This window comes from Bombina bombina, chromosome 5, assembly GCF_027579735.1.
Source record: "Bombina bombina isolate aBomBom1 chromosome 5, aBomBom1.pri, whole genome shotgun sequence".
NCBI lineage: Eukaryota > Metazoa > Chordata > Amphibia > Anura > Bombinatoridae > Bombina > Bombina bombina.
In genome coordinates this window covers 77,824,221-77,841,201 of record NC_069503.1, presented here as the reverse complement: position 1 = coordinate 77,841,201, position 16,981 = coordinate 77,824,221, and the positions used below count along the sequence as shown (strand labels likewise).

The 16,981-nt window shown below is 38.3% G+C and overlaps 1 pseudogene; it reads left to right on the top strand.

The window, feature by feature from the left end:
* The window catches only part of LOC128661329 (zinc finger protein 585A-like), a 218,102-nt pseudogene extending 201,426 nt beyond the window's left edge, over positions 1–16,676 (top strand).
* The last annotated feature ends 305 nt before the right edge of the window (positions 16,677–16,981 follow it).

The window sequence follows — 16,981 nt, the reverse complement described above, 5'->3', positions numbered from 1 at the left end:
ATCACTCGCTATAAAGATCCGACAGAGTATTGAGGGCATTAATTTGGGTGAACATACAATGAAGGCTGCGCTGTACGTGGATGACGTCCTTCTTTATATCTCAAATACAAAGTCGAATATACCCAAATTGCTTAGTATAATTCAACAATTTGGCTCCTTCTCAGGGTATATGGTTAACACCTCCAAATCGCAATTATTCTGGTTAAATAAAAATAAGGATTCAATTAAAGATAGCCCATTTAAAGAGGTTTCTGGGTCTTTTAAATATTTGGGTATTATCATACCAGTAAATTACACTGAGCTGTATAAAGCCAATATAACACCCATATTAACAATGATCTGTGAAAGGCTAAAATCTTGGCAAAGCTTACCTATCTCATTATCTGGAAGAATAGCCCTATACAAAATGATTCTCCTCCCGAAACTTTTGTACATATTACAAAACACTCCATTAATATTATACGGGAAAGACATTAGGCTGCTTAACAGTGCAGTCAGGAAATACCTCTGGCAGGGGAAAAAGGCAAGAATCTCTCTAATAAAACTAATCTCGGCAAAGGAATACGGCGGTCTAGCTTTGCCAGACATTAGGCAGTACAACATGGCTTTTTTTAGCAAGAACAGTGACAGATTGGATTCTTCTTAAAGATTATGTTACAAATATTTCATTAGAAACAAATATCTGTCACCCATATCTTCTTACCGGTCTGCTGCATTGCTCACCTAAACTGTTACCCCCCGAAATTAAAAAGCTTAAAAGTTTGAACCCGATAAAAGCCTGGTGGAAAATAGGGAATACCTTGAGGTTGGATTGTAGTGTGTCCCAATACCTACCAATAAAAGGAAACCCAAGATTTCAGCCTGGTATTGAAACATCCATATTTGATAGATGGTCCCAATTAGGACTGAATAAAGTTAGGCAAATTTTTGAAAATGACTCATATGTTATAAAAACATTTGAACAACTGAAAAATGAATTTAACTTATCACATAAATAATTCTTTGCATATTTGCAACTTAGACATTATGGACTAAAGATTACTAAGAAAACGGATTGGTCATGGAATCTGGGAAAACTGGAGAATTGGTTGACTTTGATAAGGGTAGGACGCATGTCGATCACCGCCTGCTATACACTTCTAAACGCCAATAAAGGAATCTCCTTATTGGCATATTTAGCAACGACATGGTCCAGGTTAATTCCCTCTGAATCGGTAGAATCAAATAGTGTACAGAGGTCAATAGACCAAGTTACTCAAGCTACTCTATCTGCCACATGGAGGGAAGCACACCTTAAAATCTTACACAGAACATACTTTACCCCAGCCTTAGGCTATAAAATACATAATTCAGAATTCGGGGCTTGCCCAAAATGCTCCTTCGTTGCAGCAGATCTGGTCCATATGCTATGGAATTGTCCAAAGATACGCCAATTTTGGCACAAAGTCGAATTCTGGCTTAACAAAAATTTGGTGGCTGCTCCTCTGGTACTTACTTTGACACAGATTATTTTTTGTGTCCAATTGGAAGCACGGCAACAACCTCAGGAAAAATTAATAATTCTCACAATTTTAGCTGCCAGATATCTGATACTCAAGTATTGGAAAGACTCAAGGACCCCCTCAATCCTTGAGATGAAAAAGTGTTTGAAGAAACAATGTATGATTGAGCAAAGAGATACTAATATTGATAATGAAGGAGACATAAAAAAATTCTTCTTGAAATGGTCAGCCTTTATTAAGGGCTATCCAATTAATGAAATAGAAATGATAATATTTCCATTTAGGAACTCAGAATTGGTTTTGCTTAACTTGTGGTAGGGGATGGGGGTCAGAGCTGAAGGGGCTGGACTAAATGTATGATTTAAGTTATTTTCTCTCTCTCCCCCTCTTTTTCTTTTCCCCTCCCCCCCCCCTTTTTTTTCTCCTTCTTTCTTCGTCCTTCTCTCCCGGCTAGGGAGAGAGGAGGGGGAGGACATATGGAGGGAGGGGGGGGGGGAGGGAGGGAAATGGGAGGGAGGTTAACACAAGTGATATGTGCTAACAACACAACTAATGTATTACGGCATTATGAGTTATTATTTACATAACATGGTACATAAAGTTAATTCTTTATGGTGTCAAGATTGTTGCTGCATGATTTTTGAATTAATTAGTAAACACAATTAAAGCAACATGTCAATATGAGTATTATATATATAAAGTGGTACATTAAGTTAATTGTTCATGATGTAACAGATAGGAATGATTATATCAAGAATGTTATTGTCATGTTCATGATTTATAGTTTTCGCTCATCCTTTTTATTTTTATTTTTTATTTTTCTGTTGCCTTGCCTGCTTATGTATTATTTAATGTATTAACTCCAATAAAAATGAAATTGAAAAATAAAAAATAAAAAAAAAATTGCATGCTCTATCTTAATCACGAAAGAAAAAAATGTGGGTTCAGTGTCCCTTTAAGGAGCAGCGGTCTTAAGACCGCTGCTTCTAAACTCCTGTTTCTGGCAGGCCTGAAGGCAGAAAAAGGTGTATACGGCCCAATTCAGGCCATGATAAATCAGCCCCTAACACTGAATAAATTATTGTTATGTTTTCCTATCCCTGTGGTTTAGTTTTTGTTTATTTCATGATAGTCTTTGAACATATGAAACAAACTGTGAAACAAATCTAAGAAGGAATAGATAGAGGGCGACACATAGTGCAGGTCATATACAAATTGAGAAAAGCAGCAATAGGAACATAAGAATCCTACTCACACAATATAGAGCACAAAAGTGCAATACACGTCGTCCAGTAGACCACAGTATAAAGATGTCGCCAGTGGGGGTCCTTGTCTCGCCAGGGAGAGTCCAGGGATGCCCAGAGTGATGTAGTAGAAGCAGATCAATGTAACATAGATCAGACAACAGGTCCAAAGACTCTATGAGGAGTGTCCGAAAGAATGTTTGGCCAGAGCCAAAGTGATGATAAAGCAGCAGATGGAGAGTTTAAAATAAATAAAAATGTACTAACAATAAAAACAACAGCAACGCGTTTCTCAGTGTTACACACTGTTTCATCAGGCTATACAAACATACTCTCAGCTGCCATATTTAAAACAAAAGGAAACCAATCATTGATCAGAAAAAATTCACACCCCCTAATTGGGCATACCAATATGCATATGGTGGGGGTGAGCATTAAGTAAAAGAGTTTATTTACATCAATAAAGATAAAATATTATAAAACATATTGATGTGAACCATACAAGTAATCATTTTCCAAAGACAAAAAAATATTCACATTTAAATAATATAAAACATTGATTGGTTTTAATATGTGATAATCAGGAAACCCTAAAACAAACTAATAATGGTATAGGCTATTTCTTGGCGATATTTAGTTCATATTGAGTAATATTGCTTTAGTTTTTACAAATGATCTAATAGTTTAAGATGTATAGAATAATAATATTGCAGAAATGTAAAGCTGACCGATCTAAGCATATATAATACGGAAGGCTTTTACAAAGTGATATCCGTGATAAAGGGGAGTGGACAAGATCACCAAGGATAATGGTGCAGGATATAGCAACAAATCAAGTGTGGAAATATCCAGTGTGGCGGATGGAAACTATAAGACCCATCATCGGCAAACCAACTAACAACAGAGCTTCTATAATGTTAAAAAACAGTTATAGTGTCAATTACAGATAGACGCTCCTTGTTTCCATAGTTACAATGGTGTGTGGATCTCATGGGAGTTGGATGATGTCAGTATAAGGGGCATGGCTAAATCCGCTGTATGTGAGAGCAGCCCATCACGGAAAATAAAGAAAACAAAGCAGGCATACCAAAGACAGACATAACGTGATGACTAACTATGACAATAAATGTGAATATAATAAATGTGAATATAGTAATTAGGTATCTGTGATTACAGAAAGTTGTTAGTGGAAGTGATGACCTGTGTTGGTCGTCTTTTCGGCAGTCCCGATTGTCCTTAAAAAGTGAATTGTGAACATTACGTTTATATTGTAAACAAAGGGGCGTGAGTCCTGAACAGAGGGAGTGTGAATATAGGCCAATCGATAATGCCTATCTACTGAGAAATAAATCGATGGCCAATGCAAGGGATAGGAGGGGGCCAGGGGGGAGGGAAGGGGGGTGTTTTTAATACGACGTGTACATATAGATGTTTGGTAAATAAATAATAAAATTACGATTGGAGCTATAATCTTTAGTGAAGGGTGAGGGTATAATTTTGCATGACTGGAAATAACCAAACAGTGATATAAAATTGATGGTATATGCAATCATTTGCATTTATATACATAATTCCTGGATGTGCATGTAAAGTGTATACATAATATATATGGCCAATCCAACAGGAACTACCAGTTATAATCACACGTGAGTGGCCAAAATGATATGTATGGAAATATGTGACATATGAGAAGAGTATTAATGCCGGAAAGAGAAAACTAACTGGTACACAAACCCATTAACGGTATAGTGTACGAATATGCGGATGTAGCTCAGATGGTGGCTAAATCAGTAATCTAATTTGGACTTAACGGCAAAATTGGTACACATGGACATATAATGTAATTATAAATATGCGGATGCAAGAGTGATAAAGTACAGACAGAGCTATCAGTAGTAAGTGCACAATATGACAAGTGAAACATAAAGAAAGAAATGAGACATATGACATAAATTAATATATAAATATATATATACATACATATATATAAATATATATATATACACATACACACATAAATACCAAAAAATAACAATAAAGCTAGTCATCATGTACCTATTGTTAATGTGTTCACAATATGCAGACTAGTGCATCCAACTGGCGGCCTTTTGATACGCATTTATTGGATTTTTTTATTCTATTGTATATGGTTGGATGCACTAGTCTGCATATTGTGAATACATTAACAATAGGTACATGATGATTACTTGTATGGTTCACATCAATAGGTTTTATAATATTTTATCTTTATTGGTGTAAATAAACTCTTTTACTTAATGCTCACCCCCACCATATGCATATTGGTATGCCCCATTAGGGGTGTGATTTTTTTCTGATCAATGATTGGTTTCCTTTTGTTTTAAATATGGCAGCTGAGAGTATGTTTGAATAGCCTGATGAAACAGTGTGTAACACTGAGAAACGCGTTGCTGTTGTTTTTATTGTTAATAAATTTTTATTTATTTTAAACTCTCCATCTGCTGCTTTATCATCACTTTGGCTCTGGCCAAACATTCTTTCGGACACTCCTCATAGAGTCTTTGGACCTGTTGTCTGATCTATGTTACATTGATCTGCTTCTACTACATCACTCTGGGCATCCCTGGACTCTCCCTGGCGAGATGAGGACCCCCACTGGTGACATCTTCATACTGTGGTCCGAACTGCGAGTATTGCACTTTTGTGCTCTATATTGTGTGAGTAGGATTCTTATGTTCCTATTGCTGCTTTTCTCAATTTGTATATGACCTGCACTATGTGGCGCCCTCTATCTATTCCTTCTTAGATTTGTCATCTGTGTTGCGGCACAACACCCTGGAGGAGCAGCCTATCTTCTCTGGAAACATTGTTCATCATTTTATAACCCTTTGGGAACTATCAATTGCACTTTGCAGGACTCTGCACTAGACCATATTTACTGGACTATTCAGTTTGTATATATATAATTTACTTTATCATATTATTTCTTATTATCTGTATCCAATTTTTGGAGTACTATAATATTGTTGCTTTATGCCTTACTGAATAACCCCTTATTTTTCTTTTAACAGCACATATTGTAACAATTGTCTCCATTTGTGTTATACTTATCCCAGGCGCCTCTTACAAGTACCCTAGTGACGCTGGTTGTCACTAGACGTACTAGTTGTTGTCAAACTGTGAAACAGTTTCTTATATCATTTATTTGTTCGCTGTTTATGTGTTTAACTAGAGTAGGTTGTAATATAGTTTTCTAATTAAAAAAAAACATCTGTTCTTGACTGGCTTAGCAGTGAAAGCTGCCCAGATTTAGATAAAATGTCTTACATGCAGATTCTATTTGATTTCAGTGCAAATCTATGTTTATTTTTATTAGAAAACTAACAATCTGAAAATACTGAGTCTGGTAACATTTAGATGAGCATAAATAAAAAGAGAGAAGCGCTCAACCTGGAAACGAACAATAGCATAATAGCTTGTTCTATGGCTAGTTACCACCCAAGAAGCAACCTCTTTTTGCTCAACATGTGCCTTTCACAGAGAAAAACTTTCCTGAAGCATATCAGTCTGATCCTGACTTCACAGTACAGTCCAGCCCCGAAATACCAGGCAATCCCTCTCTGAACAAGAGAAACAGCAAAACCCCATACGTACGTTTCGGCCTATTGTGGGCCTCGTCAGTGAGGTGCAGCCATATCCCTCTAGGCCCACTGAGCAACGGGTCCACGTCTGGATTCCCGTATCACACTTAGGGAGACTTCCCAAAATGTCATAATTTGCATAAATAAAAAGAGAGAAGCGCTCAACCTGGAAACGAACAATAGCATAATAGCTTGTTCTATGGCTAGTTACCACCCAAGAAGCAGCCTCTTTTTGCTCAACATGTGCCTTTCACAGAGAAAAACTTTCCTGAAGCATATCAGTCTGATCCTGACTTCACAGTACAGTCCAGCCCCGAAATACCAGGCAATCCCTCTCTGAACAAGAGAAACAGCAAAACCCCATACGTACGTTTCGGCCTATTGTGGGCCTCATCAGTGAAGTGCAGCCATATCCCTCTAGGCACACTGAGAAACGGGTCCACGTCTGGATTCCCGCATCACACTTAGGGAGACTTCCCAAAATGTCATAATTTGCATAAATAAAAAGAGAGAAGCGCTCAACCTGGAAACGAACAATAGCATAATAGCTTGTTCTATGGCTAGTTACCACCCAAGAAGCAGCCTCTTTTTGCTCAACATGTGCCTTTCACAGAGAAAAACTTTCCTGAAGCATATCAGTCTGATCCTGACTTCACAGTACAGTCCAGTCCCGAAATACCAGGCAATCCCTCTCTGAACAAGAGAAACAGCAAAACCCCATACGTACGTTTCGGCCTATTGTGGGCCTCGTCAGTGAGGTGCATCCATATCCCTCTAGGCACACTGAGCAACGGGTCCACGTCTGGATTCCCGCATCACACTTAGGGAGACTTCCCAAAATGTCATAATTTGCATAAATAAAAAGAGAGAAGCGCTCAACCTGGAAACGAACAATAGCATAATAGCTTGTTCTATGGCTAGTTACCACCCAAGAAGCAGCCTCTTTTTGCTCAACATGTGCCTTTCACAGAGAAAAACTTTCCTGAAGCATATCAGTCTGATCCTGACTTCACAGTACAGTCCAGCCCCGAAATACCAGGCAATCCCTCTCTGAACAAGAGAAACAGCAAAACCCCATACGTACGTTTCGGCCTATTGTGGGCCTCGTCAGTGAGGTGCAGCCATATCCCTCTAGGCACACTGAGCAACCGGTCCACGTCTGGATTCCCGCATCACACTTAGGGAGACTTCCCAAAATGTCATAATTTGCATAAATAAAAAGAGAGAAGCGCTCAACCTGGAAACGAACAATAGCATAATAGCTTGTTCTATGGCTAGTTACCACCCAAGAAGCAGCCTCTTTTTGCTCAACATGTGCCTTTCACAGAGAAAAACTTTCCTGAAGCATATCAGTCTGATCCTGACTTCACAGTACAGTCCAGCCCCGAAATACCAGGCAATCCCTCTCTGAACAAGAGAAACAGCAAAACCCCATACGTACGTTTCGGCCTATTGTGGGCCTCGTCAGTGAGGTGCAGCCATATCCCTCTAGGCACACTGAGCAACGGGTCCACGTCTGGATTCCCGCATCACACTTAGGGAGACTTCCCAAAATGTCATAATTTGCATAAATAAAAAGAGAGAAGCGCTCAACCTGGAAACGAACAATAGCATAATAGCTTGTTCTATGGCTAGTTACCACCCAAGAAGCAGCCTCTTTTTGCTCAACATGTGCCTTTCACAGAGAAAAACTTTCCTGAAGCATATCAGTCTGATCCTGACTTCACAGTACAGTCCAGCCCCGAAATACCAGGCAATCCCTCTCTGAACAAGAGAAACAGCAAAACCCCATACGTACGTTTCGGCCTATTGTGGGCCTCGTCATTGCGGTGCAGCCATATCCCTCTAGGCACACTGAGCAACGGGTCCACGTCTGGATTCCCGCATCACACTTAGGGAGACTTCCCAAAATGTCATAATTTGCATAAATAAAAAGAGAGAAGCGCTCAACCTGGAAACGAACAATAGCATAATAGCTTGTTCTATGGCTAGTTACCACCCAAGAAGCAGCCTCTTTTTGCTCAACATGTGCCTTTCACAGAGAAAAACTTTCCTGAAGCATATCAGTCTGATCCTGACTTCACAGTACAGTCCAGACCCGAAATACCAGGCAATCCCTCTCTGAACAAGAGAAACAGCAAAACCCCATACGTACGTTTCGGCCTATTGTGGGCCTCGTCAGTGAGGTGCAGCCATATCCCTCTAGGCACACTGAGCAACGGGTCCACGTCTGGATTCCCGCATCACACTTAGGGAGACTTCCCAAAATGTCATAATTTGCATAAATAAAAAGAGAGAAGCGCTCAACCTGGAAACGAACAATAGCATAATAGCTTGTTCTATGGCTAGTTACCACCCAAGAAGCAGCCTCTTTTTGCTCAGCATGTGCCTTTCACAGAGAAAAACTTTCCTGAAGCATATCAGTCTGATCCTGACTTCACAGTACAGTCCAGCCCCGAAATACCAGGCAATCCCTCTCTGAACAAGAGAAACAGCAAAACCCCATACGTACGTTTCGGCCTATTGTGGGCCTCGTCAGTGAGGTGCAGCCATATCCCTCTAGGCACACTGAGCAACGGGTCCACGTCTGGATTCCTGCATCACACTTAGGGAGACTTCCCAAAATGTCATAATTTGCATAAATAAAAAGAGAGAAGCGCTCAGCCTGGAAACGAACAATAGCATAATAGCTTGTTCTATGGCTAGTTACCACCCAAGAAGCAGCCTCTTTTTGCTCAACATGTGCCTTTCACAGAGAAAAACTTTCCTGAAGCATATCAGTCTGATCCTGACTTCACAGTACAGTCCAGCCCCGAAATACCAGGCAATCCCTCTCTGAACAAGAGAAACAGCAAAACCCCATACGTACGTTTCGGCCTATTGTGGGCCTCGTCAGTGAGGTGCAGCCATATCCCTCTAGGCACACTGAGCAACGGGTCCACGTCTGGATTCCCGCCTCACACTTAGGGAGACTTCCCAAAATGTCATAATTTGCATAAATAAAAAGAGAGAAGCGCTCAACCTGGAAACGAACAATAGCATAATAGCTTGTTCTATGGCTAGTTACCACCCAAGAAGCAGCCTCTTTTTGCTCAATATGTGCCTTTCACAGAGAAGAACTTTCCTGTAGCATATCAGTCTGATCCTGACTTCACAGTACAGTCCAGCCCCGAAATACCAGGCAATCCCTCTCTGAACAAGAGAAACAGCAAAACCCCATACGTACGTTTCGGCCTATTGTGGGCCTCGTCAGTGAGAGCAGCCATATCCCTCTAGGCACACTGAGAAACGGGTCCACGTCTGGATTCCCGCATCACACTTAGGGAGACTTCCCAAAATGTCATAATTTGCATAAATAAAAAGAGAGAAGCGCTCAACCTGGAAACGAACAATAGCATAATAGCTTGTTCTATGGCTAGTTACCACCCAAGAAGCAGCCTCTTTTTGCTAAACATGTGCCTTTCACAGAGAAAAACTTTCCTGAAGCATATCAGTCTGATCCTGACTTCACAGTACAGAGAAGAGGCTGCTTCTTGGGTGGTAACTAGCCATAGAACAAGCTATTATGCTATTATGCTATTGTTCGTTTCCAGGTTGAGCGCTTCTCTCTTTTTATTTATGCAAATTATGACATAACCCTTTCTTGACAGGGTCATACTGTCTACATCAGAACAACGTTCCAATATAGACAAATTAAAATCCTGTAATTGTGCACCCGGTCATGAGATTTCAATTATGGGATCGAGTAAGGGGGCGTCCCTATGATGCTAGGCAAGCCCACCAGACCGCGATCACATCCAGAAAGCGCCATTGGCTTCAGGACAGCCAAACGGCTATGACGTTGTATTCTGTCCTAATGGCGGAATACAAGGAATAAAGATAAAATATTTCACTTCATATAAGAAACTGAGTTTAAATAAAAAAAACCTCAACTGTTCTTATTTAATTTGTTTTCTAAATGTTTCATGCTGTGTTAATGAATATAACATTAAGTTCTTTCATTTAAAAAGCCCAATTTAATACATAAAGATTTACAGCAGTTTGTGGCAGAACCAAACCATATTTTCAAGCTTGAGGAGGTCTGTTCTATAATACATTTGTGGGGGCTGATTCTGTTATCCAATGAGCAACAGATTCTTAAGTATCAGCCAACCAGAATCCTGTATTTCCCTATAGGTTTAAAACTAACTGTAGAGCCCAGATAAACCATCTTCATTTAATATTAGTCTGAAGCTGCTATTTGCTCCAGTAATAAATATCACTCAGCTTATGGCCCTGTTGTATCGGTCTCATCACATATACTGATCCCTAATCATAAATATCTTGTGATCTGCATATTATTTTATTTCTAATGAGGTTATTTTATAATACATTTCTTATTTCTATTAGCTGCACCTGTTTATCATCAGAACGTTTATCCCACTGATCTGTAACTGATTCTTGTTGTTCGTAAAGACCTTAGTAAGTGTATTCTGCACCTTCAGCTGTTGCTGTTTATGTCACATGATCACAGACTTAAAGGGTCAGTGTCCTGTACATTTGGTTTTCCCTTAAAATAACAAGAAAACCCAAATGTTTTTCATCATTTAAATAGAACATATCATTTAAACAACTTTCCAACTGACTTCTATTATGATATTTTCTTCATTCTCTAGGTATCCTTTACTGAAGCAGCAGCAATGCACTACTGGGAGTTAGCTGAACACATAAGGTGAGCCAATGACAAGAGGCTTGTATGTGCCACTAATCAGCAGCTAGCGTACCATAGGGCATTATAAGCTTTGCCACAAAGGTCCCCAAGGGAATAAAGCAGATTTGGTAATAGAAGGAAATTGCAGAGTTGATTAAATTTGAATAATAAACGTGTAATTGTGACTTTGCTGTCCCTTTAATGTGTTTCTAATGACTTGTTTTACCAGTGTATAAAATAGTATAAAGTGTATGGGAAATTTCACCTTTAGCTTTATTTTTATGTAAAATAACTGTTTGCTGTTTGTAATTTATTTTCATTATTAAATTGTACACAGCCTTTTAAATGACCTGAGGCAGTGGCTTCTACTTAGCAAATGCAGGAGTTCACATTATATAAAAATATGAATCTGTGATTGGCTGATAGCTGTCACATGGTACAGGTGTCTGTTATTGGCTGATAGCTGTCACACGGTACAGGTACAGAACTACATTTATCAGAAAACAATCTACTGCTCTTTTTAAATTTCATAGTAAGTTTATTGCATTGCATTTTTATTATGCATCTGTGGTTTTATAATTCTTTATTATATGATCCTTTTAAATAGACTGAATTTGCCAAAATAACATATCTCATTATATTATCACTATGTAAACACAAATTCTTTATTTTCTTAACTATATCCAAGATAACACTTGAAATTAACATTTTAGTGCCTATCTCTCCCACATCCACTTGCAGTGTGATTTAACACAACTCTGTATTGACCAAGAGAAGTTAAGGGACTGGGGATGGAGCACATGACAAAATGTCTGACAGTGAGAATTAGTAGGAAGTACAATACCAATACTGCAGTATCCAATTTAAACAACACATTTTGTAACATTTCTTTCAGTAGAAAATATTGTTTCATATAAATGATAGAAAACAAAGATTATAATAAATTTGTAAAGTTGTGATAGGGCCCCACTTAAATAGATTTTCTACCATTATGTTGTATAGATCTGGGAAGATTCATATTTAAGGTGCAACTATAACACCCACAGAGCTAACTGTACTAAATACTTGTGCTGAATCAATAGCACATATGTAATAACCTAATCAGCTGATCTGTATCACATGAATTGTTATGTGTGCCTTTAATTATACCATACATACAGTTAATCAGAACCATTATTTATTATTATCTGTCTAAACCATTTAATATACTTTTTACAGACACGGCCAGAGCACTGAGAGATATCAGGTATTGATGTAACTGGAGTGAATAAGGGAACCTTCTTCCTGAGCACAGACATTGGAGCCTGTTATCAGCATGAACTCATATGTGTTAGGTGAGTAAAATAGATATTATGCTGACTTTAACCCCTTAAGGACCACAGCACTTTTCCATTTTCTGACAGTTTGGGGTCTATTTTCACATTTTTGCAGTGTTTGTGTATTTTTCCTCTTACTCATTTACTGTACCCACACATATTATATACCTTTTTTCTCGCCATTAAATGGACTTTCAAAAGCTACCATTATTTTCATCATATCATATAACTTACACATCTACAACCACCAAAACAACCATACTAAATAGTTTCTAAATTTTGTCCTGAGTTTAGAAATACCCAATGTTTACATGTTCTTTGCTTTTTTTTTTGCAAGTTATAGGGCAATAAATACAAGTAGCACTTTGCTATTTCCAAATTTGTTTGCAAAATTAGCAATAGTTACATTGGAACACTGATATCTGTCAGGAATCCATGAATATCCCTTGACATGTACAGTATATATTTTTTTTAGTAGACAACCCAAAGTATTGATCCAAGCCCATTTTGGTATATTTCATGCCACTATTTCACCGCCAAATCCGATCAAATAAAAAAAAAAATAGTTCACTTTTTCACAAACTTTAGGTTTCTCACTGAAATTATTTACAACAGCTTTAGTGTAGTGTAGTAGACAACCCAGAGTATTCATCTAGGCCACCATTTCACCGCCAAATGCGAAAAAAAGTTACATTTTTCACACTGAAATTTTTTACAAAAAGCTTGTGCAATTATTTCACAAATGGTTGTAAAAGCTTCTCTGGGATCCCCTTTGTTCAGAAATAGCAGACATATATGGCTTTTGCATTGTTTTTTGGTAATAAGAATGGACACTAAATGCCCCTGCGCATCACACGTGTATTGTGCCCAGCAGTGAAGGGGTTAATTGGGAGCTTGTAGGGTTAATTTTAGCTTTAGTGTAGTGTAGTAGACAACCTAAAGTATTGATATAGGCCACCATTTCACCAGCAAATGGGATCAAATAAAAAACTGAAATTATTTACTAACAGCTTGTAAAATTATGGCACAAATGGTTGTAAAAGTTTCTCAGGGATCCATTTTGTTCAGAAATAGCAGACATTGGTTCTTAGTAATTAGAAGGCCGCTAAATGCCGCTGCGCACCAGACGTGTATAATGTCCAGCAGTGAAGGCGTTAATTAGGGAGCTTGCAGGGTTAATTTTAGCTTTAGTGTAGAGATCAGCCTCCTATCTGACACATCCCACCCCCTGATCCCTCCCAAACAGCTCTCTTCCCTCCCCCACTCCACAATTGTCCCTGCCATCTTAAGTACTGGCGAGAATTCTGCCAGTACTAAAATTAAAGTTTTTTTTTTTTTTTAAACATATTCTGCTGTGTAAGACCCTCCCCACCCCAAACAGCTCTCTAATCTCCCCTCTACATTATTGTGCACCATCTTGGGTACTGGCAGCTGTCCCCCTCATGTGATCCCGCCCCCCTCTGATGCACATCTCCCATTGATGGCCGCTCACCCGCCTCCCTGCAACTGTTCCCACCCACCAATGATTGTGACCATTGATGGCCGATGCAGAGAGGGCCACAGAGTTGTTCTCTCTGCATCGGATGGCTAAAAAATGTTATTGCAGGATGCCTCAATATTGAGGCATCACTGCAATAACATGAAAGCATCTGGAAGAGATCAGGATCACTTCCACTGCTTGAAAACGCTAACAACGTGCAGGGTACGTCAGTGGTCGTTAACTACCATTTTTTGTATGACGTACCCTGTATTTCGTTGCTCCTTAAGGGGTTAATTACTGGGAAAATAGAATAGGTCACTCATTAAACAAATAAACTATTATATTTATATAACAGTACATTTGTGTCAGTGATGGTTAAAAAGATGGAGCAACCTCCATTGGGCTGAGGAGGAGGGTAAAAAAATACTACTCCCCTTCTGTCCTTTTAGACAGATCATGTCTAACAACTGCCTAACCTCACCCCCTGACCTGGTTCATTACTCAGAATGTCTGCAACTCCATCTTCCCCTGCCCTGACCTCGCTCATGGAAAACCCACAACTCCCCCAGTGTTTCCCCACCCAGAACCACCACTGATTTGTGTGCTTAATTTTACAGCGAGTATTATTAAACTAATAAAGTGTTTGACTGTTTATATAAATAGAACAACCACAGCCAAAAGCTAAAGATTATCATAAGGTCACTGCTTCTTACCCTCTCAAAACATCTCACACTGATGATTAGTCTGTGATAATTTAGACATCATGTTCTCACCCAACTGGTTGAGCATGAGCCGGACATGGCTGTATGTACAGTTGCTTGTGCAATGTTACATGATGGTGGATGCCACCTCTCTTGCCCAGAATACAGATGTACTTGTTCCCTGGCAGAGAACATTATCCACATGCACCTTGTTTAATGCGGCCCTATAACTTGTGTTCATCAATAGTCAGTAATTTAGTTTACTATGATGTAGTAATGTTTAAATTCTATGTCATGCTTTTTTAATTTGTGATTTACAGGTAAATAAATTTAAAAATAGAAAACTGAAGACATTTTTGAGTATAAAACATAATCTTTTTTATTTAGATGCATCCTATAATATAAAAATGCAAAAAATGGCCCATGTGAACGGACTTTAGGACTACTTATATTATAAATTAATAAACATTCTTATTTTTATTTATTCCATTTCTCTCCATGTAGACAAACACATCAATAGTTCATATCCATCCTTCAATACAGTCTTAGACACCAATGACTATTCACAAACATTGGGGATATCACAACAGATATTTAAAGGAGATAGTGAATTGGCAGGAACTGGGCAGCAATTAGTCATCAAACAAGAGGACAACATTTATGCCTTATCTAGTGAAATTATTATCCCCGAGGATAAACCACACACATTTACTGAGTTTTCAAAAAATATTAAAGAAGGGAAAAGTCTACAGTCTAGCCAAATGATTCATACACAGGAGAAACCTTTCAAATCTACAGAATGTGAGAAAAGCTTTAGAGGGAAGTCTCATCTACTAGACCACTACAAAATTCACACAGGTGAGAAACCACACACATGTACTAAGTTCGGCAAATGTTTTACACAAATAAATCATCTGAAAACTCATAAAAAGATTCACACAGGAGAAAAGCCTTTCACATGTACAGAGTGCGGAAAATGTTTTATAGAAAAGAGTAATTTGAAAACTCATAAAAAGATTCACACAGGGGAGAAGCCGTTTACATGCACATACTGTGGAAAAGGATTTACAATGAAGTGTAATCTGAAAACTCATGAAAGGAGTCACACAGGAGAAAAGCCTTTCACATGTACAGAGTGTGGAAAAAGTTTTACACAAAAGAGTCATCTGAAATCTCATGAAAGAATTCACACAGAGGAAAAGCTTTTCACATGTACAGAATGTGGGAAAGGTTTTACACAAATAAATAGTCTGAGAACTCATGAAAGGACTCACACAGGGGAAAAGCCTTTCACATGTACAGAGTGTGGAGAAAGTTTTATACAAAATGGTGATCTGAAAAAGCATGAAATGATTCACACAGGAGAAAAGCCTTTCACATGTACAGAGTGTGGGAAACGTTTTTCAGAAAAGAGTACTCTGAAAAAGCATGAAAGAATTCACACAGGAGAAAAGCCTTTCACATGTAGAGAGTGTGAGAAAAGTTTTTCAGTAAAGAGTACTCTGAAAAGTCATGAAAGGATTCACACAGGAGAAAAGCCTTTCACATGTACAGAGTGTGGGAAAAGTTTTATACAAATGAGTAGTCTGAAATATCATGAAAGGAGTCACACAGAGGAAAAGCTTTTCACATGTACAGAGTGTGGGAAAAGTTTTTCAGAAAAGGGTATTCTGAAAAAGCATGAAAGGATTCACACAGGAGAAAAGTTTTTCACATGTACAGAGTGTGGAAAAAGTTTTACACAAAAGAGTCATCTGAAATCTCATGAAAGGAGTCACACAGAGGAAAAGCCTTTCACATGTACAGAGTGTGGGAAAAGTTTTTCAGAAAAGAGTACTCTGAAAAAGCATGAAAGGATTCTCACAGGAGAAAAGCCTTTCACATGTACAGAGTGTGGGAAAAGTTTTTCAGAAAAGAGTACTCTGAAAAGTCATGAAAGGATTCACACAGGAGAAAAGTCTTTCACATGTAGGGAGTGTGGGAAAAGTTTTTCAGAAAAGAGTAATCTGAAAAGTCATGAAAGGATTCACACAGGAGAAAAGCCTTTCACATGTACAGAGTGTGGGAAAAGTTTTATACAAAAGAGTAGTCTGAAATATCATGAAAGGATTCACAAGGGAAGAAACCTTTCACATGTTTAGAAAGTGGAGAAAAAGGTTTCCATTGAAGTCAGGTATCACAAAACACCAAATATTTACACACAAATAAACTTTATAAACACAGTCTACAAACCTTTTTACAATTATCATAAAGATGACAACTCTCTAAATAGAAGCATAAAAAAGGATAATATTGTAAATAATGCTTTCTAAATCCCAGCTATAAAAGCCTCAGATTGGAAGTGCTCTTCTGATGTCCTTTGTTCCTCTATATATGTGCACCTCAGTTTCTCTCATATCAATGTGATAGAATCCAAACACTACACAGG